Here is a 26,505-nt window from a genome sequence, read left to right on the forward strand (position 1 = left end):
CTCTCATTTTTACAAAGCAAGATTAAATTTGTTGGAATTTGGTTTCTGTCACTTGTAATAAAAACTGTACTGATGAATCCAAGTGAAGACAGGAAAAGTGTGACCTACCTCCTACTCTGTGGCTGAGTTTTAAAAATCCTCTTTCCCAAAGAGGTCTAATTTTGGTCAAGGTGGCTTCTGGATCGACAAAAATCTTTCTTTCCTTTGGACAACTTCATACATGATGAGGCTGGAATGTTGGTTGAGCTTAACAAAATAGTTCCTGAAAATGGAACACACTTTACAGCCTCTTTCATTTGAGGGAGAGAACTCCTGTGCTACCATAAAAATAATTTTGGAAAGAAATGCATCTGCTTTCAGAAAGTGTCTGCCAAGATGTGGCCTGATGTAATTTAAAATGGCTAAGACAATCAGCTCGAAAATTAAGGTTTCTAATGGGAACACCTACTCAGCCCTAATAATAGGGGAACTACCATCATAATTATAATGTGGTGCAAGCAGGCACATCATTAACTAACTTTTCTCAGCTACTGCAATTAACGAGCCTCAATAGACTGAGTAAATTATTAATAACCCACACATGCTCCAGTGCACACTGCTGGCTATTTTTTTTTTCAAGTAAGAAGCAAAAAGTTAACAGCTGATATCCAAACAATCTTTGATTTATCTCTTTCACAACATTACTGTACTTCTTAATAATTCTTTCTGGAGGAGATAATGGTTGTAGAGAATTAAGTAGTGAATAGAGAAGTGAGCAATGTCATCTAACAGAGAGACCATCTTTTATGAGTTGATCAAACAGTCTCATTCCTTACTTTCTTCATGGTGCAATCATTTACGGAACTGTTATTATCATTGAGTGCTAGTAATGGTTCAAGTTGTTAATGGCGGTTACTTTATACAGTAGGGTGGGAATCAGCAGTTCTCAAATATAGCCTAGGGACCAATTTAGGTTTATGATGTTCACAAATAATCTCCTCAGATCATGGGGCATTAACACAGGGTGGCTGAGTCCACTGTGTAAGTGATAAAGAAGACCAAAAAAAAAAAAAAAGATCCAGAAAGAGCAAAGGGGCATAGATAGTCAAGGTTGCACAAATAGGTAGGGAAGTCTCTTCCACCCCCTGCATTTAAGTGGTTGCCAGCCACTGGGTAAATAAAGCATATTCCTTACCTTTAAGGGGTACGTGTTCTAACAGAAGGAGGCTACTGAATAGGAAACATCAATAGACCATGAAAGCCCTATGGTTGGAATAAATAAGGGGGGAAGAGGGAGGGAAGGACAATCAACCCAGCCCGGGGCAGGAGGTCACAGACAGATTCCCATAAGATTTCAAATCTCTGGATTCTTTAATGAGGAAGGGAGAGGAAAGGGAAGGGTGGTAAGGAGAAGAGAATGGAAGACAAGAGAAGAGAAAGAATAAAATTAAATTAAATTAAATTAAATTAAATTAAAATAAGTGGCAAGGCAAAACAGAGGTAGAAAAGGGTCTGAGCAGAGGAAACACTATACATAAAGGTCTAGGTGTAAGAAAGGCATGGCACATTCTTGGAACAACAGGTCACCTGATGTAGCTGGAGGACAGATGAGATGGTGGGTAGGGGCCAGGTGAGAAGGGCTGTGTTAAGGCACAGATGCTCACTGCTGAGAGCGGTGAAGAGCCTCTGAGGAGTCTTCAGTAGGAAGTGACTGTATTGATGAAAGGACCACTAGAGCAGCAGTTGGCAGAATGGAGTGGAGATGGGGTATGGTGTGGAGAATACGGAATCCAGAGAGCTTGCACCAATCTATGGGATGACAGTGGTCTTAACCCCAGACTCAGCGGTGCAGATGTAGCACGGAATAAATGTGTGCATTTTTGTGATTGTCGGGAGGTGAAACCCAGAGACTGGACTCTTCACTCTGAGACTCCAGCCAAGTCCTTAACAGGCAAACAGCCATATTGCAACTGCTGCTGCTACCAGATTGAAACAACACCAGAAAGTCCAGTAAGTGTGATTCTGAGTCAAAAACACAAAGGTGGAGATTCCGGGAAACTGGGCTGCCAAAGATGATTTCCCATACTTGGGTTTCTCACTTCCATCTCGCTAAACCTGCATCTTCAAAGACCATCTCCTACTGTGAGGTAGGGAGTCTTTTAGAAAGAAAGAACAAGAACAAGTGTAGGGTAGGTAGACCAGAAGGCCTCTTACCTTGAAGAAATCTATAAAACAGGGAAGTAGCAGAACGCTATGACTCCACGGATTTCTATCTTGATGCCTCCTTCCACGAAAAGGCATCAGACTGAATTGATTTTAGGTACATGCAGAGTCATCTGGCCAAGTGCTGTGAGCAGGAGGAGGAAAGAAAAAGTGACCCATGGGTCACACGGCTACAAACATACTCAGAGCCTGTCTGCAGGCAAGTACGTGGGGCTGCTGAATTCACGATCAGTCTCAAGCAGCCTCTGCCTCCCAGGCCTCTTCAGGTTTCTGCTCAAACGATTGCCTCATTTTGAGATCATTCAAGCATCTTAAAACCGCAGACAGCAGAGCAGCACACCTATTCAATGACCATTTAAACTATACAACTGGAATTTATCACAAGTACAAGGAAAAGGGTGAATCGTTAGAAAATCAAACTTGGAAAATCTCCACTCGCGATCAAACAGCTATGTTTTCCGCTCAGGGAACTGGGCACTGCAGCCTCCAAACATTAAATAGATACAGCCTCCTCTTGGTGTAGAAAAGGGATCTGAGGTAGAGATGCATACAGCAAAATAGGTGTTAAAATAGAAAGGAAAAGATGTAAAAGATGTGAAGGAATAAATTGAGACAAGGCAAAAGGAAAAGAGGGGGACAGTATAGGTGAATGCAAAATATTCATTCTGTAATAGCCAGTATGGTTGCTGAAATCCAACTTCTTGGAGATCTTTTGTAATGAGCATTAAAGGGGAAACTCCTCTATAGACAACATCCATGATGCCTTTAAATCTCATCTATTTGTATAGAAATTTTCTTTTCATTGTACCTATTGGTCTGACAGAGACCAGGCACTCTACAAGGTCTAAAGATCTGGATCCTATGAGTTAGGACTGAGAAGCAGCACTTTTTTGGTTCCTCTAAGCAAATTGTGCCTCATTTCCTAGAGACTGGCTGTGATCGGGTCAGTCCATCCAATCTTTGGCCATCTTCTAAAGAACGACCTTTTCACTTGGGCTCTGATCCATGGTGGCCATTTTTACCTTTGTATACCTCCTTTGAAAGCCACTCAGAAAAGAACCCCCATTGTTTCAGCTCCTTGTCCCACCTTTAGCCTTATTCCAGTAATGGCTTCCATGGAAGTCCCTTAATACGGGGGTCCCCCACCCCCAGTCCACGGCCTGTTAGGAACCAGGCCACACGGTAGGAGGTGAGCAGCAGGCCAGCGAGCAAAGCTTCATCTGCCGCTCCCCACCGCTCCCCCACCGCTCCCCATCGCTCCCCACAGCTCCCCACCGCTCCCCATCGCTCCCCACCGCTCCCCATCGCTTGCATCACTGCCTGAACTACCCCACCACCCATCCATGGAAAAACTGTCTTCCACGAATCCGGCCCCTGGTGCCAAAAAGATTGGGGACCACTGCCTTAATAAGCCGCCCACCCTATGGTCCTTCATGTTTGCTGTCAAACTCAACATGCTGTTTGATTAGATTTCTCCTGAAGAACAAACTACATAATCACCCATAGCAACAGTGTCAATGGCAAGGTAGAGGCAAAGAGATGAAGCAAGAGAAAATCATACGGTGGGGGGAGGGGGAATTTGGCTTCGACAGCATCCACTTTGTGGCGTTTGGCTGGTGAATTCATAGAATAATGTGTTGTATACGTTATGCCTCACACCCACCACAGTGGAAATCTCTGGGCAGGCTTTCAGATAACACGAAGATGCATGATAAAGTAGAATGCAAACATACACTAGAACCACCTGTGGGTGTCAGTTTCAGAGTTTCTGGAGTGATGGGGAACAAGCTTTATGTCATAGGCGTATTGCTCTTGCCTGGTTTTAACAAGGAGCTCAAGAAGAGCTGAACGAAATGCAAAAGTTAACCCTGATGGCCTATGCAGTGTAGCCCTCTCTAGAAACAGAAAGCTGAGGACCACTTCTGTTCATCGTCACTACCAAGCCAACCTTTCTGGAGGGTAGGGAAAGGGCTAGCGGGTAGGTGAAATGTTCAGCTGGTTCAGCTAGGTATGCGGATGCTGCAATCCTCAATCTAGATGTGCTTAAACATTCAAATCTCATTTTAAAACTCATCTTTACCCCCTATGGAACAGAACGAAGAATAGGGGAGTTAGCAGTTTTCATCACAGGACTCTTAGCCCCCAGCCAGGCAATCAAACAGCCGAGCAGATGGGGTGAGTTCTTCCATAGGAGAGCTGAAGGAAGGAGTGGCTGCCAAATAGTGATGGAGGCAAGCACGTGGCCACCACTGCTGTTCCCCATGGGGCTGGTAGACCCGAGGAACTGCAGCCCTCCGAGAAGCAGACTGTCCATGAATGAAGAGGACTGGCCATGTGCAGAAGTCATGGAGAGGCACTGTGGGAGGGAGGGAGTGAAAGAGATTTGATTCAGAACTGGCCATGTCTTCCTGACATGGGGCCATGCTGCTGGGATACATCAAGCTCAAAAGATACATTTTTGTTCTTTTGTTTCAAGATGTGCAGTCGGCACCTAGATGAGGCCAAACTCAGCTGTTAAGCATCCACAAGATGAACCTGGCTCCTAAATATTCTTTGTAACATAACCCAGGAAAATTGAAACATGGCAGTTGCCTGCAGGCCATAATATGAGAACCTGAACACCCTTTAAGTGCAAAACAAAACAAACAAACAACAACAACCAAGCAGGTACATGGCAGAAGGAGGGGTTGGGGAGGTGTGTCCTTGACTATAGGAGAGCCATTCTGAGACCCGGGGAGACTTACACTGGGAAAGGGATCACTGTCAAAGGAGCCAACCAGCCCCATCTGACTCAAGGTTTGCTGAGAAGAAAAACGTAAAGGAAAACACGTCCTCTAACCCATCCAGAATTTGTATATCTCCTTGCCCTCCACTGGAGGGAATAGAAAGGGGATGACTTTAGTGTGGGCAAAGGCACCTCAGATCACAGACACTGCACTGCTGGAGACCCCTAGGGAGACACAAACCCAAAGTTGCCAAATAGCAACCTTCAGAAATCACCTTCTCAGGCCATAAATACTCCTTTATTCCATAGCTTGATTTGCTATTGATTTAAGGCTCTTTTTCACAATGATGCAGGAAAACATTTTATTTTCTCAGATATAAGTAGGAGGAAGTCTGTCTGGGGAAAGCAGGGGCAAGGCTGCTGGGCAGAGCAATGGCATCATTTAAGGGGAGCTGAAAGGAAGGGCTTTCCACTGCATCCCTAAATGCCCACATGTAAAATTTCTAAATAAGTCTAGATTCCTTGATATCAGGAGCTTTTCACCTGGTAACTATGGATCCAGGATGGGTATTGGCAATTGTGGACCCCAAGTAATGGTGCAAAACACTGTGTTTATGCATATATCTATTTCTCTGGAGAGAAGTTGCTTCACTTTCATTAGCCACTGAGGATTCTGAGACTCTCCAAATGAGGATATCTTCAAGATATCCTAAACCATCATCTTAGCAAACTGCAAAGATAGTCATATACTACCACTCAGAGGGGCAAATCCTGTACAGACGTGTTCTCCCAAAAGAGAAAACTTACAGAAATATCAACCCTGAACTCAGATTTTAAAGTCATTCAAGGGCACACAGGAACCAAAATAGGAATGTTCTGAAGACAATGCCATGCGTGCTTGTTTATTTATTTATTATTTGCCACGCCGTGTGGCATATGCAGGATGTTAGTTCTCTGACCAGGGATCCAACCCGTGCCCCCTGCAGTGGAAGCTCGAAGTCTTAACCCCTGGACTGCCAGGGAACTCCCTACCATGCTTTAAAGAAAGTCATGATCATTCCACAGTCTATGAAGAAACATTATTGTGTAAGATCCTGGAGGCGAGGGGCTTTCACTAAAAAGATCACAGGTTGCACTGCCCCCACCCCACAGGCTTATCACAGTGCCTGATCCACAACAGATACTCAATAAAGCCTGTTGAATAATATACATGAATAAATGAATGAATGAATGTAAGATCCAATGAAGCCCTTCTAAGAAGTTTTCATGGTAAAGAGGATATTTGCCGGAGCTGACTTCCCAGGCTCTGGGTCCTTGCTTGCCTCCAAGGACACAGAAAAGATAAAAGGGGTGAGTGAGAAGACGCTCTGGGGGAAAGCTACCCCATAAATACCAGGTATTGTTATTTTTATTTTTATTGGTGCTTCTACTGCCTTCAGGGGAGGAGGTAGCATATGTGAATATGGCTAATTTTCTGCTTGACTCCAAACACGTTCTAAATTACTGAGCCACATTTTATTTTAAATTGACTAATAAAGAAATCTCACACCCCACACCACTTCCCATTTTCTTGGGTCGTTTAATGTTCCCACCCTTCTCCAGGGACTCAGGGCTTTTTCCCTGAGAGCTCGGTAGAGTGGGGGCTGAACGGAGACTGTGATGCATTATCACCTCTGTCTCTTTCTCTCTGCCTGTCTGTCTCCTTCTGTCTGTCTGTTTCTCTTTGTCTCTCTCTCTCAATTGCCCTGATCAAAGCACAAATATCACCCTGAATCAGACGCCTCGCCTTTATGCTCACTTACAAAAAAACCCACATCCAACTTTTTGCTTTCCCCTACACAAAAGTAAATGCAAAATATTTTGCAAATGTCAAATGCTCTATAAAAGGAAAAATATGAAGGACACTGGACAAATAAACAATAACACTAATGACAAATTTTACCTCTCCTAAAGCACACTCTGCCACCCAGTTCCAATTCTGGAGTTTTATCTCAAGGGTCAGAAACCAGCTATATCATAGGTAGAAATGGATTCTCACAGAAAAGTACTCTCCAAATGTGTCAGCCGATGATGTTAAAGAAGAAGGAAGAAAACTAGAAGAAAATTACTCAGGACTGAGCATTTTCTTTCACGCATTCATTCATTCAACACTTTTTGAAGCAACCCAACGTTCCCCAAATAGCATACAATGTACGAAATACAATAGGAATACAATGTACGAAACAACAGAGGTGGTCCCTGCCCCAATGAGAAAATCATATTGAAGTAGAGAACAAAGGCCACGAAAGAGCCAGCCACATGGAAAAACAGCATTGGGAAAAGCGCGTACACATACTCAGAGGTAAAACAGAAACAAACAAAACCCCCCAACGTAAAACAAAGAAAAACAAAAACAAAAAACTTGCAATGTTCCAGGAACTGTCAGGAAGCAAGAGTAGGGAACAGGAGCTCGTGGAAAAGTGACAAGAAATGAGGTCACAGAGGAACCTAGGAGCTGGATCTTGCCACATGGGCATGGTAACAAGTCTGGATTTTTTACTAAGTGAAATGGAAATCCATTGAAGCATTTTAAGGGAGGGCAGAGGACAGGATGGGATTTATTTCTTTAAAAGGTCACTCTGGCTACAGTGAAGAACTGAAAGGAGGGAACAGAAGTGGAAGCAAAGCGTCCAGTTAGGAGCCTAGTGCAGTCACCCAGGGGAGCATTGTTGGGGGCTCTGACTAGGTCGATGGCAGTGGGGACGGAAGGGAAACCTTTTAGGACTCACTGGTGAATTGGGTGTTGAGAGAAAGGGGAAGAAGGGGTTCAGGAAAACTACAGTAGTCCATCTCTTTGAAACATCTGGAAACGCTAATGTTAGATCAGTTTAAATGCATCCAAAGTACAAATAGCATTGATATTTTTTAACATGTGGTCCTTCATCAGGTCAGGGAGAGTCACAAATCTCTCCTTGCTCCCCCGCCCAAATGATTATTGACTCCCTCTTACAAAATTATATTTCCATGCTTTAAGCTTTCATTTAAGCCTGCATAATTTTCCCTAGTGTCATCTCTCACAACCTTCATTAAAGAACTCTCTGATAAGTTACCCTCACTGTCTCCCTAGCTGGATTCCGAGGTCCATCGGAGCAGAAGCCATCTCTGTCTTTGTCAGCATTATATTCCCAGAACCAAGCACTGTGTCTGACATCCTGTGGGCACATTGAAATGAATACTGGATGTGAAGAGATGCCCTGAAATTAACTCTCTGAGTCTTCAGAAGATGAAGGACAGGAAGTAACTCAAGCCCAGTCCTGACACCCACCCATTGTTTCCTTGTCTCCTTACAAGGATCTTCCCACTCCTTCCCCAGCCGACTGCAAGTCTATATACACCATTCCCATAAAGCCAGAGCCATGGTGAATGCGATGACTCACAGTTAGGAAACCACCGTGGATAATCACTGGGGGTCCCCAGGGTGAGCTGAAGGTGGCTTCCCACAGGGCTCTTCTAAGCAGAGCAGGCCTCATTCTTCCCTCCAGCTAGAGTTCATCCTCTTTCTCCCTCCCACTTCCACCTCAGGCTCTGAGACACTTAGAAACCATACTTGAACTCCTTTTGGAAATGCCAATTACTTATGAAAACATTTCACAAAAGAACTCCCTCGAACCATGCTACTGGCAATGCTTCAAGACATTTGGCTCTTTGAAACCCATTATGATTACACAAAGGAAACACGTTGGACAGTTCAAGGCTACCTTTCCCATAAATACCTGTTGATCCAATTCCCATCATCCACTCCTAATTTTAATCATTACTGCATGGGATATTACTCTGAGAAATTCTGCTCTAAGGGTTTTAGACGGGCACTGTTGATTCAGGTATTTACCAAAAAATGTCTAGAAAGATGCCACAAAATTCATCCATTCGTTAAAAATAGAAAGATGCCCCCAATTTACTGATTATACATTAAAAACGTATTTATTAAATTCATACCATGTGCCAGGTCCTGGGTATCCATCAATGGATTAAACAGACAGGGCCCCTCTCCTCACAAAAGTGTCTGCTTGGGAAAACAGACAATAGAGCAATGGATATATAATTGCAAATTATAGTAAGCGGCATAAAGAAAAATGATTCAGGTGCTATAATATAGAATGGGGTGGGGGAAGGTAAGCACTTAGATGAGACGGTCAGGAGAGATGAATAAGAGAAGGTGGAGAGGAGACGGCATTTAAGCTAAGTTGTAAAACTAAGAAGGGACCCACCATTCATTGAATGAGAGGGATAGAGGTGGAAATGCAGATGGGGATGAGATGGAGAGGGAGAAGGAGATGGAGATGGAGATGGAGAAGGAGATGGAGATGGGGAAGCGGATGGAGAGGGAGATGGAAATGGTTAACATTTCCAACGCCCTGAAGACCTGGCAGTGACCTTCCTCCAGGTACTCTGTGTCCCTCTGCCGTCTCCCCTTGAATATGTAATCAGCAACCACACTCACCTCAGCCCTTCTTTTCAAGATGCTGTCTTTACCTTCCCCTTCCTCCATAGCCTAAACTTTTACAGGCTGACCCCATCCTTAGTGTCCTTGCTCCCTCATCACCTCCTCACTCCTTAATACCTGGACATGTGTCTCTCTCCACACTCAACTGAAGCAGCCTCCTCAAAGGTCAACAGTGAATTTGTTTTCAAATCCAATCAATTTATTTCTCAGCCTTCAACATCTTCACAGCCTTTGATTTTCACCATCCCAACATTCTTGCAACTGTCTCCCTTCCTTTGCCTCTTTGTCTAAGCCTTCTCCTGAAACTGTCCCTGGTTTACTCATGTTTCTCTTCCTTTCCTCACCATCACCAATAAAAATAGTAGTGGTAGAAGTACCTTACCCTTTATTCGGCACATATAATATGCCAGGCACTGTGCTGAGTATTTCACAAAGGTGGTTGCGAACTATTTGGAGTTATTTATTTCGGATTTCTTTCCCTGTGTTTTCTCCTCTTGCTTTCATCACTCAGACAGGTAGGAAAGACCCTCTTTGGTCTTTGGTCTCAAGATGAGGAAGAGAGTGGAGAGGAGGGAGTCATGGAGGGATGGTGACAGCCAGGTCAGAAAGGCAATGCTGTCTGTAAGAATTTGCTTTCCAAAAACCTTCTGAGGTGCTTATGCTCAGTGTTCTGTATGGAGAATTCGGGGCATCTCTGATGGAAACAGAAAGATTGGAAGAGAAAGAAAAGAGGGATGGTGGAAAGGAGAGAGAAAAAGAGAGAGATTTCACACAGATTATAACAGAGATTCCCAGACACTTGTAAGAGGATCAAAGTCTATGAGTTTCATAAGCAGCAGAGACCTCCAAAGGGAAATGGGTATGGGGTCCCAGCTTCCACCAAATATTCGAATCTCAAGCTTATGCACTGGAGAGATGCAAACTGTGTATCTAGAAGATAATCAAGGTGATGGTCAGGCAATGTCCTACCTCTGCCCCTCACCTGTCTAGGCACCAGGTGAGAGTCTGGATCCTTTGCTTAATGAAGATTATACTGATATTTCCCGTCCGTGAAGTGGAAACAAGAATGAGGATAAAATGAACTTTATTTTAAAATAGCACAGAAATCTGCTCCTTCTTGCACCACTGAGTTTGTGAGCACGGATTCACACATGCATTCTCTCCCTTAATCCTTACAACCTCCTGTACTTGCCTCCATGTTGCCGAAAAGAGAATGTCACTTCAGAAAGTTTACCTGGCTTGCCCATGTCACAAAGTGGCAAAGCCAAGATGAACAGAAGACTATCTAACACCAACATTCATGGCCTTATTTACTAAGTCTTATTGCCAAAGACACCGTGTGCATCCTCTCACTTTTTTTCTCTTTATATCTTCGGTCCCAGCAATCTTGCTATCTCTCATGACTTCAGGTATCCATTTCCCCACGCTTCTTGCCAAGTCTGATCCTTACATCCTACTCTTTCCATTAGCATTATCTGATGACCCTATTTGAATCAACAGTGTTTCCCCCACTGCCAGACCATGCTTCAAACCTCTGAGTCATCCTTCTCTCCAAACATCACTTCTTGACTAAGATCTTTGGCTTTGGGGACAAACTACCTAGTGAAAATTCCAGCTCTCCTGCTGTGACCTTGGGCAAATTACTTAACCTCTCTCTGCCTCCATTTTCTCATCTTTAAAATCATGAAGAGAGAAGCTACTGCACTGAGATGTTTTGAGTATTAAATTAGGTAATACATAGAAAGTTAAACATTTAGAATAAGACCTGGCAAATAATAGATGCTCAATAAAAATTAGCCAGAGTTGTCTATGCAAAATAGTTTTTGAGCCCCTGCACATTAATTTGAGAATTAAATAGATCCTCACTCTTTCCACTCTAAGTCCTTGCAGGGAATTGTTTTATCATGTCACTAGCCTTGGTTTCATACTGTCATCCCTTTGGGTTAAGTTGCTATTGTGATATATCAGAGTTTTAACCATGCATCCTGTCCCTGAACTTCCTCCAAGCTCTTTGTGGTGGTCCTAATAGGTTTCCCAAAGTCATAAACCCCCTGATAACTTCCCAGTGTGCACCAGAGGAGCCAGCATAGCTGAGTAAAGATGAGAACTTTGCAGCTGGACTCAGTTGTACCTGGAACCCTGCTCAATCATGTTTTAGTATTTAATCTTGGACATATTATTTAATGTGTCCGGCTTCTCATTGGTAAAACAGGGATAATAATAGTATGTGGTAGTAAAAATAGTAAATTAATTCTCAGTTGGCACACAGAAGATTGAATTATAAGCCTTTTTCAGGGAGCTAGGGCTGTGGTGACCAGTTCTGGCCAGTGGACTCTAAGGAAAAGCAAAAAGGACCACAGCAGGGCTCTCCTGCTGTCCAGGCCCACAGTAAACTTTGCACAAGAGAGAAATAAATCTTTGCAGCATCAACCCCTGTAGTCCATGGATTGCTGTTACTGTTTCAGAATTTAGCATATCCTGACTAGTACTAACCACTCACCCACTTGATGACTAGCCTTCAGTACTGTCCAAGAGAACTTCCTATAATGATGGAAATGCTCTACATCTGCATGGTTCGATATGGCGGCCACCAGTCACATGGGGCCATTGAAACCTGTCTAGTGTGACTGAGAAGTTGAATTTTAAATTTGATTTCATTTTAATTAATTGAGACGTAAACAGTCCCCGTGGCTGGTGGCGACCACATCGGCCAGCTCAGCAGAACCAGACTTTATTCTGTTCTTTGGAAATGCCAAGCTCTCCAGAGTCCCAAGGTTTTTCCACTTGCCACAGGAAACCATTTTCAACCAGCCTCTACCTTTGAAATTCTCACCTTGAAGGCATTTAATCTTTCACTCAATTCAGTCAGAAATATTGCTCCAGCAACACCATGTTACTTCTTCAGGCTTCAAATGAACAGCATTACAGTTTATAGAAAGTGCACATAAGCAAAAATGCATGCAACTGTTACAGATGCTATTTCCAGATCAAAAGGCAATTCTAACGGCCTAGTGCAGATGAACATGTGTGCCAGATACGAAACAGAACAAACAGAGCTTTCTTGGAGTTATTCTAGATCCAAACTACCTGAAAAGGCAAATCCACAGTCCAAAAGACCAAACTGAGTGGAATGAGGCCTTCAGAATAATTACATGTTGCTAATTGAAAAATGTTAATCATGTCATATTAGGAGGAAGACAGGGTTAAATTGGTAAAATTTCAATTCACTTAGGCTTTATCTCTTGTTGGAATGAACCAGATGATTAATCCTCAATATTCTTCAGGGATGCAGCAAACAGTAGCAATTAAATTAACAACTACAAAGTTTATGCTCAGAGATTCAAAAATGAAAGAGGGAAACGCTTTCATTTTTCACAAGTTGTTACCTTAATTATCTTCTTATTGCTCTGTCTCTTTTCCCTCATTACAGAAACACACCCCTTAGTATTCACAGATCCCTTTAATTTGCTGTAGCTCAGTAATGGTGTAAGAGATGTCATCAGAGATACAAACCCATAAATCTTACTCTGTGCGTGCTCCTTGAAAATAAATTGTTCCGCTGTGCCTAGTCTCAGTGTGCATTCCAGAAGGTGCTGACAATTTTCCACTTCCCTACAAATAACTGGAGTGTCTGTAAACCTATGTACATGGCGAGTTACAGTACACTTTATTGATTTTTATTTATTTATTTATTTTTATTTTTTTGTGGTACGCAGGCCTCTCACTGTTGTGGCCTCTCCTGTTACAGAGCACAGGCTCCAGACGCGCAGGCTCAGCGGCCATGGTTCACGGGCCTAGACGCTCCACGGGATCTTCCCGGACCGGGGCACGAACCTGTGTCCCCTGCATCGGCAGGCGGACTCTCAACCACTGCGCCACCAGGGAAGCCCCGTACAGTACACTTTAATCCAACAGCAACAACCAAAAAATTCCTTAGGAGAACAGGCTGCAACTTAATTGGTCAGGTTAATGAAATATCATACAGAAATAGAAAAATGTGGTAATTCAGGAAATAAACAAAAACTCAAATTGAAACTTCTTTTTCTAACATACTCACAGTACAGATGGGCATACAGGAAGTCTATATTACAAATGCAAACCTTTAAAATCTTTATGTTGTGCTTTTCTTTTCCCCTCTGAATGATATCTCTGTATTGTCAGCAGAGGAATCCAACTTTGTGAAGATCAGATCATTCATCTCCCTTGGAATGCAGCTAATCAAAATTGGAAAAAAGATAAATCCAGCAGCAACCACCATAAAGCAAGAGAATGCTGCCTCATGGTGATTTTACAGGTCCCCTGACATATGTGCATTAAAACTGTAACGATCACAAATGCTATCTGCATGTCACGTATTCCTTTAACTCAGAGGCCCCGTTTGCAAATTTAGCACAGCCTAGGAGCCCTGTACACCAGTAACCACAACACAAGAAGGAAAGTGGTTTTAACAGTCAGGATTTCTAAGTAGGTTCTGCCCGTGTGAGTGAAGGCTAACAGGAATTCTTTCCTTCAAAGAAAATCATTTTCTGGCCAGAGTGGGAGAGAATTAAATGGAAAAATTAAATGGAACTGTGAATTAAATGGAAAAAAACCCTGTGAATTAAATGGAAAAAAAAAAAAAAAACCAAAAAACCTATCACAAAACCCTGGGCTGAAACAGCAACACAATCAAATGATTGTGAGTCCAAACTGGGAAATGCATGAGAACATATCAATAATTGAGTGCATCACATTCTCAGTGCCTGAAGAAGTAATCACCACCACTGTAAATCCTCTCTCAGACTGATGTTAAAGTCTTTGAGGGTTATATATACTAGGGCAGTATCATCATTTAGTCTACTTTCTGAATTTCCAAAGTTTCACAGCAAAATGTCATATCCCCAGAGAACGTCCTCACAACAAATTATTAGCCCGGCTCTATTGATCATCACCCAAATGGCAAAAATCTCAATAAATTTCATCTGGACCTTTACTGAAAGCTCAAAAATGCATTACACCCTCTCTGCTGACCACTGTTTTTATGATCGCTATTGTATTTGCAGGGCAGTCAATTTTATACGGCATAACAAACTGCCAAGTGGTAACGCGATTCCCTCCATTACGGAGGCCCATGTATTAAATTTAGTGAAGCACAATATCAGACTTCAAATATTGCAAGGCTTAGAATTGAATGCCGCAGAGCCTAATGTGATCAACCTGACAAATACACTGACATATTAAGTAGCAGCTCATGTATTCATATTTGGAACTGATGTTGTTCTTTCTGTTTAGCTGTATATTTTTTGGATTAGCCATGATATTTCAAAATGAGCATTATGTTTGGGAGTACAAGAGAACTGACAGCAAAGAAGCTGAATGGGTCCCTATTTTTCTTTCACGGCAGATCAATTATTACTTTTCTTAATGATGTGCTGTTATAGGTAGAATGAAAGTGTAAGCACAACTCAGAAAAATGTCATTTTTAAAAGAAACTGTCTATTCTTTCTCTTTTGCCTTCCACCAATGCAAATAAACTTTAAAATTATATTTTTATGCCACGAGTAATATGGAAGGTTTCTTAGGCATTAATCAGATGTATCCCTTCTAGCTTTAAATTAAGGCAAGGATTGCTTTCTCCTTTCTCCCTCTCTTGTCATTGACTGTTTATTGCAACAAGAGCTGCCGAAAGTATTGGGTTTTGTTCAAAAATCTCACTTTTATTCTAAAGCAACTCAACTGTCTTAACCACTTCTCTTTTGAAAAACATGAGTTGCAGTATTCTTCACCCGATTTTGTCCTCCCACAGTGAAATGTACAGATACGCAGAAACCAGAGTCTAAAAGCTGAATATCCCAACAGCCAAAACTTGTCAAGTTTACTCTCCATGGCTTAGATATAAAACAGTATTTTGCCAAAATGTACATTTTTCCCATCGATTAAATAGAATTTAAAAAATTCTATGTTCTTTCTTCTCCTCTACCCTCTAAAACCTTCAGAATATGATACTAAACCCTCTTCTCGGTCATGAATTCTGGTATTAAAAGTTGTTTATTTCCTACATGCAAATCATAATATCAAAAACTAGTTTTACAATAATGAGGTCACTCCTGAGAGCCAAGAAAATACCAGGGCACATGAGAACTAAACTTTATTTTTTTCTTTTGAGTCTAGTCTGCAAATTCATCAGAATCACCAGAAAAAAAAAAAAAAAGTCTCTTGTTAAAAATAGAGATGCTAGGACTCACTCCAAGATTCTGACCTGCAGTGTCTCAGGTGGGGCTCAGGAATCTGGATGTCTTGCAGGCACCCTGAGATTCTGATAAGACAACTGCTCTAAAGTGGTGGTTCTCAGCCTTTGATGTTTATTTCATTAACAGACAATTTATGAATGGAGTGAATCCAGATGTCCCACCAAAGGATTTTCATTCAGTTGCTCTGGTGAGGGGCCAGGCATCAGTGTTTCTTTTTATTGTGATAAAAATCACATTAAATATTTTTGTCTACTTCCCATTTTATTAAAGATGTGATATAATTCTGACAGCGAATACAGTCCACTTTTTCTGTCAAAAAATACTTGAAATAGTGACACTATACCAAGTTTTCTGTAAATTATATATGGCCAATTTTTTACCTACAATATTTTAAAACATCCATTCCAAAAAGTTTACAGATAATCTTAAATATAGAAGTTTAAAGATTACACAAATTTTAGGATTTTTTTCCTGAGAAATTTTACTCTGTAAATATTTTTTTGTGAAAGCATTCTTCTTTTCCCTTTCATTATCAATGGGGATTATAATTTATGGTAAATGGTTTATTGAGTACAAACATAGATTCAACAGGACATTTGACATTGTCCTAAGATAATTATCTTGCAATGTGGTGTTTTAAATAAAGCCAATTAATCTCTTATTTAAAAAATCACATAAAATATACCATCTTAATCATCTTTTAGTGTACGATACAGTAATGTTAACTATCTGTACATTGTTGTGAAGCAGCTCTCTTGCCCTTTTTTCTTAGAAGTCTGAAACTCTATTCAACACTAACTCCCCATGCCCACCTCCCCCAGACCCCGGCAACAACCACCCTTCTTTCTGTCTCTATGAGTCTGACGAATCTAAGCACCTCATATAAGTAGAATCATGCAGTACTTGTCTCCTTTCTGTGACTGGCTTATTCTACTTAGCACAATGTCCTCAAGATTTGGCCATATTGTAGATTACAGGGTTTCCTTCTTTTTAAACGTGGGATTATATTCCACTGTATGTGTATACCACATCTGCTTTATTCATACATCTATTCACGGTCATTTACGTGGCTTCTACCTCTTGGCTATTGTGAATAATGCTGCTATGAACGTGGGTGTGCTGGGCATGAGACTTTTTAAAGACCCTCAAGTGACTCTAATGGGTAGGTGGGGTTAAGAACTCCTTTTCTAAGATATTGTGAAGGCTCTCACCCCTAGAAGGAAGACGTGCACTCTGAAAGTTATGGCATTCGGAAGCTTAGAAATAAGGAAAACTTATACATATATTTTGCATCAATACTTTGGATGCATTTATTTTTTTCCAAAAATCACATATAAAGGTATAAGGTATAAATCACATATAATAGGCCATCATGGTTTCCATCCAGCCCAAGTTACTTTATGTGCCCCAATACTCACAGGACCATTAACAGACTCTAAAGCTTCATCCAAGACTTTGAGCCACTGATTTGTACAAGAGCCTCTGGTCAGATGTAGGAGAGACTGCTTTGCTTACTGTCAGCCAGAAAGAGAAGACCAATCTATTCCGAAGGAGGCTCTGCCCAGCTCTCTGTTGCTGGGATGGTACAAAGGAAAGATTGCAGTGTTCAGAGTCAAGTGAACCTGGGTTCGAATCTCAGCTCCAAACACTTGCCAGACATGCAACTTGCAGTGAGTTTCTTTTACTCTCTCCTTGTCAGTTTCCTTAACTATAAAATGGAGATTATAAACCTATCTGAGCAGAAGTGATAAACATAAAGTAGCCAGCAGTACTCGGCACATAAGTAGGCCCTGTCTAAGCAGAAGTTATTATTTTTATGATAAAAAAAGACAATTTAATGTCATAGATTCCTAATCTTTAAAATACCTATCTTAAAAAAATATATTTATTTATTTATTTATTTGGCTGCATCTGCATGTGGCATGTGGGATCTAGTTCCCCTGACCAGGGATCAAACCTGGGCTCCCTGCATTGGGAGTGCACAGTCCTAGCCACTGGACCACCAGGGAAGTCCCTAAAATACCCATCTGATTAGAGATAAAAGAATTGATCACTCCCATTATAGGCAATGTGTCTTCTCCATATGGGACCAATCATAAAACTGAAGTCAGACATTGCTGTACCACTGTCCCCTAATGATCTCTTCTTGGTGACATGACAGAATTGCCTGACAGGTTATTAGTAAGGTGAGGAGACTGGCATTGCTCTTGGTCTCCACTCTAGCTTTCTCCTACTCCTTTAAAATGTATTGACAAAATGGGAGCACAGTATTCAAGGGGGAGAATTTTGCCAAGAATGGGCTTCTAGAACATTGATTATTATTTTTTTAGTCAGTCATATTTATCAAGGAAAAGAGCACTGGGAATGTCATTGGCTATACAATCTACACTTCTATCCTAGATCCTACATGTTCTTATCAATGTACATTGCTTGTGCATTGATTAATAATCTGTTCATTTAATCATTCAAAATATACTTACTATGCACACTCTCTGGGTTAGGCTCTATGTTAGGCATTTGGGTTAGGCACTGGGCTACAGCGATGCATAAGACATTGATGCTGGCTTTGAGGAGCTTCTAAGTGTATAAAACGATGATTATCATAGAAAGTATTGTGTAATAATATAAATATGCTCAGAGAATTACAGAAGCCCTGTGGAAAGGCACCTAATCCATTCAACTGGCTTCAAAATGATGAATCTTCAGAAAATGAAGAAGATTAGAGCAAAAAATGAAGACGATTAGAGCAGATTAGATTCCAAACAGAAGGAACCGTATGGGCTAAGACACAGAGGACAGGTATAGATGGAAGTAGAAGAATGTATATCCAATTTGGTATTGCTGGCAAATAAAATTTGAGCCATGAAGTAGAAAACAATACAGGATTCAACTCATCATCTAGACATTCATTCATTGTTAATTTATTCATGTATTATCTATCCATCTATGCAACCATCTTTCCATCTATCTATATATCCACTATCTGTCTATGAATCCATACATCCATTATCCATCCATCCATCTAACTGTCCACCTCTTTTTTAAAGTGTGATAAATGTCTCCTTTAAGCTTGGAGTTGTGCTAGTCCCTGAGAATAAAACATAATGCAAACAGCTCCATTTGGACATTCTAAGACACTTGAAGTTTGATATTTCTGCCCCATACCAATAGGACATCTCTTCCTAATTTTCATATCATCCTTATCATTATCCAGCTATCCACCGGATGCATGAACTTAAAGCCAGTTGAAACTCCTCAATCGTCTCCCCCAGTAAATAGAGCACATACAGCATCTCTCCAAGTGTGATCTAAGAGTCTTAAGACGTGGCTTTTCCCTTGAACTTTACCATTTCCTGTTATCCCAGCCCTCTCAGTGGGGGGGGGGGGCATTATAGTTGTGTCCTGATCTCTATTCATTTCATCTTCTGAAAATGATTTTCCATTATGCCACTATCCCTAGACTACTTCCAGTACCTGTGGTTCGGGTGGGGCTGGTTTCTCCCTCCCTCAGGGATGCAGACATGACCCAAGCCTAACCAGTGAGAATACTTCATTACCCTGGCCAAAATGATTAGTTCAGTTATGGGGATGCAATCCAAGCTGAGTCAATCAAAAGAATATACGAATAAAGAAAATTGTAATGGTTAGGAATTTGGACACTGGAGTCAGACCAATTTGGTTTGATTCCTGCCAGACATGTAACTATGAACATGTTTCATAGTCACTATGATAGACTGATTACAAAAAATGGTCCCGATTCTTCACGCTATTATCTATTACTGCCATTTTTCTACGTGACTCTCAGTACCCTCCCATGAAGTAGTAATCTATTTCCCCATCCTCTGAATCTGGACTGGACTTGTGACTGCTCTGGCAAAAAGAATGTGGCAGAACTGACAGTGTTTCAGTTCCAAGCATAAGTCTCAAAAAGCCTTGAGCAATCAGGCAAGAAAAATAAATAAAAGGCATCCAAATAAGAAAGAAGGGATAAAATTGTTTCTGTTTGCAGATGACATGATCTTGTTCATAAAACACTTTTTTTTTTTTTTTTTTTTTTTTTTGCGGTACGTGGGCCTCTCACTGCCGGGGCCCCTCCTACTGCGGAGCTCAGTGGACACGCATGCTCAGCGGCCATGGCTCACAGGCCCAGCCGCTCCGCGGCATGTGGGATCCTCCCAGACCGGGGCACGAACCCGCGTCCCCTGCATCGGCAGGCGGACTCTCAACCACTGCGCCACCAGGGAAGCCCCATAAAACACTCTTAAGATGCCACCAAAAACTGTTAGAACTAATAAACAAATTCAGTCAAGTTGCAGGATACAAAATCAACATACAAAAATCAGTTGCAAATCTATATACTGAAAATAAATGAGCTGAAAAATAAATAAGGAAAATAATCCTATTTACAATGGCATTGAAAAGAATAAAATACTTAGGAGCAAATTTAACTGAGGAGAAGGAGCTGTACACTGAAAATTATAAGACAGCAATGAAAGAAACTGAAGAAACAAATAAATGGAAAGGTATGTGTTCATAGATTGGAAGAATTAATATTGTCAGAAAGTCTGTACTACCCAAAGCCACCTATAGATTCAATGCCATTCCTATCACAATTTTAATGGAGTTTTTCACAGAATTAGAAAAAAAATCCTAAAATTGATATGGAACCACAAAGGACCCTTAATAGCCAGAAAATCTTGAAAAAATTAAAGCAAAGCTGGAGGCATCACACTTTCTGATCAAACCATATGGCAAAGCTATAGTAATCAAACAATATGGTACTGGCATAAAAACAGATACATAGACCAATGGAGCAGAAATGAAAGCCTAGAAATAAACCCTCGTATACAGAGTCAACAAATATTTGACAAGGGAGGGACTTCCCTGGTGGCACAGTGGTTAAGAATCTGCCTGCCAATGCAGGGGACATGGGTTCAAGCTCTGGTCTGGGAAGATCCCACATGCTGAGGAGCAACTAAGCCCGTGTGCCACAACTACTGAGCCTGCACTCTAGAGCCCGTGAGCCACAACTGCTGAGCCCATGTGCCACAACTTCTGAAGCCCGTGCACCTAGAGCCCGTGCTCTGCAACAAAAGCCATCGCAATGAGAAGCCTGCGCACCACAACGAAGAGTAGCCCCCACTTGCCACAACTAGAGAAAGCCCGCCCACAGCAATGAAGACCCAATGCAGCCAAAAGTTAATTAATTAATTAATTAAAAAAAACTATTTGACAAGGGAGCCAAGAACACTCAATGGAAAAAGGATTCTCTTTTCAAAAACTGGTGTTGGGAAAACTGGATAGCTGCATGCAAAATAATTAAATTGGATCCCTATATTACACAACTCACAAAAATTAACTTGAAATGGATTAATGCCTTAAATAAGAGCTGTAACTGTAAAACTCCTGGAAGAAAACATATAAAGAAAGCTCCTTGACACTTGCCTTGGCAACAATTTTTTTGGATATGACACCACAAGCACAAGCAATGAAAACAAAATAAACAAGTGGGACTACATCAAGCATCTGCAAAGCTAAAGAAAACAATCAACAGAATGAAGGAGCAACCTGAGGAATGGGAGAAAATATCTGCAAACCATATATCAGTTATGGGATTAACATCTAAGTATTTAAGAAAGTCACATACAGAGAAAGACAAATATCATATGATATCACATATGTGGAATCTAAAAAGAATGATACAAATGAACTCATTTACAAAACAGAAATGGACTCACAGACATAGAAAACAAACTTATGGTTACCAAAGTTTGGGGAGGGATCAATTAGGAATTTGGGATTAACAGATACACACTACTCTATATAAAATCGATTAAAAAACAAGCACCTACTGTTTAGCACAGGCAATTGTATTCAATATCTTATGATAACCTATAATGGAAACGAATCTGAAGAATAGAAATATATATGTATAACTAAATCTCTTTGTTATACACCTGAAACACTGTATATCAACTATATTTCAATTAAAAAAAATTTTTTTAAGTCATGAACTCAATAGCAAGAAGACTAATGATCCAATTTAAAAAATGGGCAGAGGACTCGAAAAGACATTTTTCTGAAGAAGACATACAGATGGCCAATAGGTATAAGAAAACTCAACATCACTAATCATCAGGGAAATGCAAATTACAACCATAATGAGAAATCACCTCACACCTGTCAGAATGACTATTATCAAAAAGACAAGAAATAACAAGTCACTGACGAGGGTGTGGAGGAAGAGAACCCTGGTGCACCATTGGTGAGAATGTGAATTGGCACAGCCACTACATAAAATAATATGAAGGTTGCTCAAAAAATTAAAAATAGAACTACCATATGATCCAGCAATCCCACTTCTGGGTAATTATCTGAAGGAAATACCATCACTATGTCAAAGAGATATATGTACCCTGGCATTCATTGCAGCAAGATTTACAATAGCCAAGATGTGGAAATACATACACACACACACACAGGAATATTATTCATCCATAAAAAAGAAGGAAACCCTGCGATTTGTAACAATATGGATGGACCTTGAGGGCATTATGCTAAGTGAAATGAGTCAGAAAGAGGAAGAGAAACATTATATGATCTCACTTTTATGTAGAATCAAAAAAAAAAAGCTGAATTCATAGAAACAGAGAGTAGAATGGTGGTTACTAGAGGCTGAGAGTGTGGGAAATGGGGAGATGTTGGTCAAAGGGTATAAACTTTCGGTTATTAGATGAATAAGTTTAGGGGCTCTAATACACAGCATGGTGAATATTAGTTAACAATACTGTATTATATACTCGAAAGTTGCTGAGACTAGATCTTAAATGTTTACACACAAAAAATAGCAGTTATGCAAGGCAATGGATGTGTTAACTAGCCTTATTGTGGTGATCGTGTTGCAATAAATACCTGGATCAAATCATCACGTTGTACACCTTAAACTTGAATGATGTTATATCTCAATCAAGCTGGTGGAAAAAAGCCTGAGCATTTCTACCCTTTTTCCTTCTACAACTGTGCTAGGTTACTGTGGCTTCTACACTTTCTCACTATGAACACCAAGCTAACCTGCTGAGGGTGTGTGAGAGATGTCGGGTGAAGAACTGAGCCATCTCGTCCAAGGGCACACTAGAGGACCCAGGTACCACATGACCTGACAACTGCAGACTCACAAGCAAGCACAGCTGAGACAAGAACCACCACTAAGTTTGGGTCTACTTTGTTACACAGCAATAACTAACTAACACAACCATCCTGTGACTAAATTTCATCATCTTAAAAGGGGTCATCGTACTGTCTATTTTATAGGATTGTTGTGAAGATTAAAGATGATACTAAAGTTAAAATATAGGTAAAGTATTTAGAAACGTGACTGGCATTTGGTACAAGCTATTACTCTTTCAAAGAAAATCCTCATTTTTTGGTGAGAATGTTTAGAACGAAGCATTGATTTTCTACTAGGGTTGGTGGGAAAAAAGCCCATTACTGCTATATCTCTTGAACTCCCAGAAATGATGCCAAAAGAATTCAGTTGAGCAAAAACCAGAAAAGATTCCAGGTGATGTATTTGTACACCTGGATCCAGTCTCTTCCTGGTCTTTGCAATTAGGTAAACCAATACATTCTCTCTTCTACTTAAGCCTGTTTGAGTTGTGATTCTTCCACTTGCATTCAGTGTCCAGATTAATATGCTGCTTAGTAAATTCCTTATGTCCTTGCAAACTACCTTTCTTTTAAGTCAGGTCATCCTTTCAAGATGTGTTGAGGCTTCAGCTAGCCTGCATGGGGCTATGAAGAAAAATGTAGAAGACAGGGACCATTCCTGAAGAATATACAGCCCAAAGTCCACTGGAAAAAAACTCACTCATTCCTCAGCTATGCATTTACCTGAAACCATCACCACACTAGGAATTGTCATTAACTCATTCTTGATACACCTTGCCTTATTTAAACCCTGGTTCAGAACTGATTTGCCCAGCTCCAACACACACACACACACACACACACACACATACACAGAGTATACACTAGATCCCAGAAGACTGGTAAGTAAATCCCTGTCATCAAAAACAGCTCTGTTTATTTCTTAACAATAAAATACTTATTTTTCCATACCTTGGTATTACCTTGACATCTATAAATTGGGGATGATAGTAGTATTCAACCTCATTCAGTGATAGTAAGTATCAACTAAGTTATTATTTATAAAATGTGCATAACCAGATCTGATACACAGGAAACACTATTAGCCACTCTTACAGGCATTATTGTTTTTATTGTTACGTGTAACACTATCTCCTCTCTTGCAGTCAGACAAACACAGTGTGATACGTACTATGGAAAATATTACATACTGCTAACAACACCATGAATAAAAGAAAATGTGAAAAATGCTGAATAATGATTTTGTGCTTTTGGTAGACATCTGTACCCAGTTCACAGAGACTTTTTTTCTCTGAAATTGTAATCCAGACATTGGCCATTATATATGACTACATGAACCATTCCCCTTGCCCACAGCTGTTCAGATCAAAGGAGTCCAGTAAGGAACAATTAGATCCTCTCTACCAAGTATTTGGAATCAAAATCCAAGACGAACTATTTATAGTTGTTTGAGGCTGGAACTGTAATAAATAAAAAAGTTTTTAAAAGAACAACTTAACACTGAGTTTTGGAGCAAACAATCCATTACTTCTATACGTCAGTTTCCTCTGTAAAGTGGAGTTAATGATATCCATCTTCTTGGTTATTGTGAGGATTAAATGAGAGAGTGCATATAAAGTACTTGGAACCCTCCCTGACTTAGCACATAGCAAGTCCTCAAAAAATATGTGTCATCTTTATTTTCCAAGGGAGCAAATCATTTTGCACTGGAAAACTGCTTATAATCCAATGGGCTGTAAATTTTTAACAGAAAAACTGGACATTTACACATGACTTCATGAGAATAAAACAGTTGGGACTAGTTATCTAACATGTACTGAGTAACTATTTGCTTGGCACACAGCTAATGATCTAAACACACCACCTCTATTAATGCTCACGCCCCTGTGAGGAAGACGGTCTTTCTATGCTCATTGTATGGGTGAGGATGCTGAGGTTGGAAAGACAGCAATGAATCCAAAGTCCTACAACTGGTAAGTGACAGATCTGGGATTTGAACTCAGCTACCTGACCCTCAAGCTTTTTTGCACTTAACCACTGAGCAGTTCTGTCTCCCTCTTCCCATGAGCGGAAAACCTCTGTGTTGTCACTCCTGGTTTTCTTTAAATATCTCAGCTTCAGTAGAGAGCTCTCTTGGTCCAAAACCAAAATGTTGTTCTTAATAAGCCAGGCCCCTCCTTTCCACATGTAAACGTCTACCTCTGAGGAAAGGAGCAGCCATACACTTTCCAGCCCTATGAATCGAACTGATGGCATTCTTTCTTCCAGGGTTCAAATTTTAATTAGCTCATAAGTCTGTCCCTGGCGGGTGAAATATTTATTTCTCAGGAATACACTTTAGTAATTTATGAATCAGAGTCATACAGTAGAAATGGGATACGGACTGTTTCTACACTGGCTGTCAATTTTTTTTTTTTTTGGAAAGTGCGATTTCCGCTTTGGCGACCTTTGTACCAAAGCTGGCTGCCTTTTCTCTCTGTTTTTGGGTAGCGGGGGTTGGATTATTGTAATGTGAACGTTTTGGGATGGGGTGTGAAGGGAGCTAGGAAGTCAGGGGTATAATAGGCTACCCTGTTGGAGAAACATTATTAGAAGTCTTTTAAAAACCCACAAATTATTATTATTATAAGAAAGAAAGAAGCTGTACAGAAGTATACAGGACCTACTTCAAATTACAGATACTGCATCAACATATATTGTATCTACAAGCCTATTAAAATTATCCTGATACTGGGTAAAAGTATAAAACGCTAAGGCCATATTGAAGGGTCATACAGTTGTATGTACAACATTCCCAAATATACACATTCTTTGACCTAGTAATTCCATTTTTAGAATTAGGTAGAGCGATAGACATACAACACATGCACAAAGATATATGTAGAGTATATTCACTGATATCTAGTACTGATTAAAACATATATACATAATATATACATAATACATATATATATATATATATATATATATATATAGCTTCCATTCTTGCCCCTCTCCTTTCCATTCTCGCCCCTCTCCTTTCCATTCTCCATTGTAGGCTGTGTGATCTTAAAACAGAAACTGGGGACTTCCCTGGTGGCACAGTGGTTGAGAGTCTGCCTGCCAATGCAGGGGACACGGGTTCGATCCCTAGTCCAGGAAGATCCCACATGCTGCGGAGCAACTAAGCCTGTGCACCACAACTACTGAGGCTGTGCGTCTGGAGCCTGTGCTCCGCAACAAGAGAGGCCATGACAGTAAGAGGCCCACGCACCGCGATGAAGAGTGGCCCCACTTGCCGCAACTAGAGAAAGCCCTCGCACAGAAGCGAAGAACCAACACAGCCACAAGTAAATAAATAAATTTAAAACAAACAAACAAAAAAAGAAACTGGATCAAGTGACCAACTGCACACCCCCATCCCCACCCCCAACCACTGCCACCACTGTGTAAAACCCACCAGTGGCCTCCTTATACTGAATATTCTAAATATAAACCAGTACACCTTATTAACCATAAGAAAGCTATTGTTACAAAGTATTATCATGTAAATATAAATATGTATGTCTACGTAGGCACTGTATTTCCCCTAGGCTAGTTCCTAACATATGGCTTTTAAAAAAAATAAGTCTTTATTCTTCCATTTATTTAATCTATCTATATATATACATATATATATATATATATATTTTTTTTTTTTTTTTTTTTTTTTTTTTTTT

General features: G+C 40.6%; 1 protein-coding gene across 11 annotated transcripts in view; it reads right to left on the reverse strand.

Annotated features, from left to right (window-relative positions):
- The window catches only part of RBFOX1 (RNA binding fox-1 homolog 1), a 2,175,109-nt gene that overhangs the window by 528,181 nt on the left and 1,620,423 nt on the right, over nt 1–26,505 (reverse strand). The window lies entirely within an intron of this gene.

Source organism: Aethalodelphis obliquidens, unplaced genomic scaffold, assembly GCF_003676395.1.
Source record: "Aethalodelphis obliquidens isolate GAN/ISIS:26980383/991018 unplaced genomic scaffold, ASM367639v1 scaffold18, whole genome shotgun sequence".
Classification (NCBI taxonomy): Eukaryota; Metazoa; Chordata; class Mammalia; order Artiodactyla; family Delphinidae; genus Aethalodelphis; species Aethalodelphis obliquidens.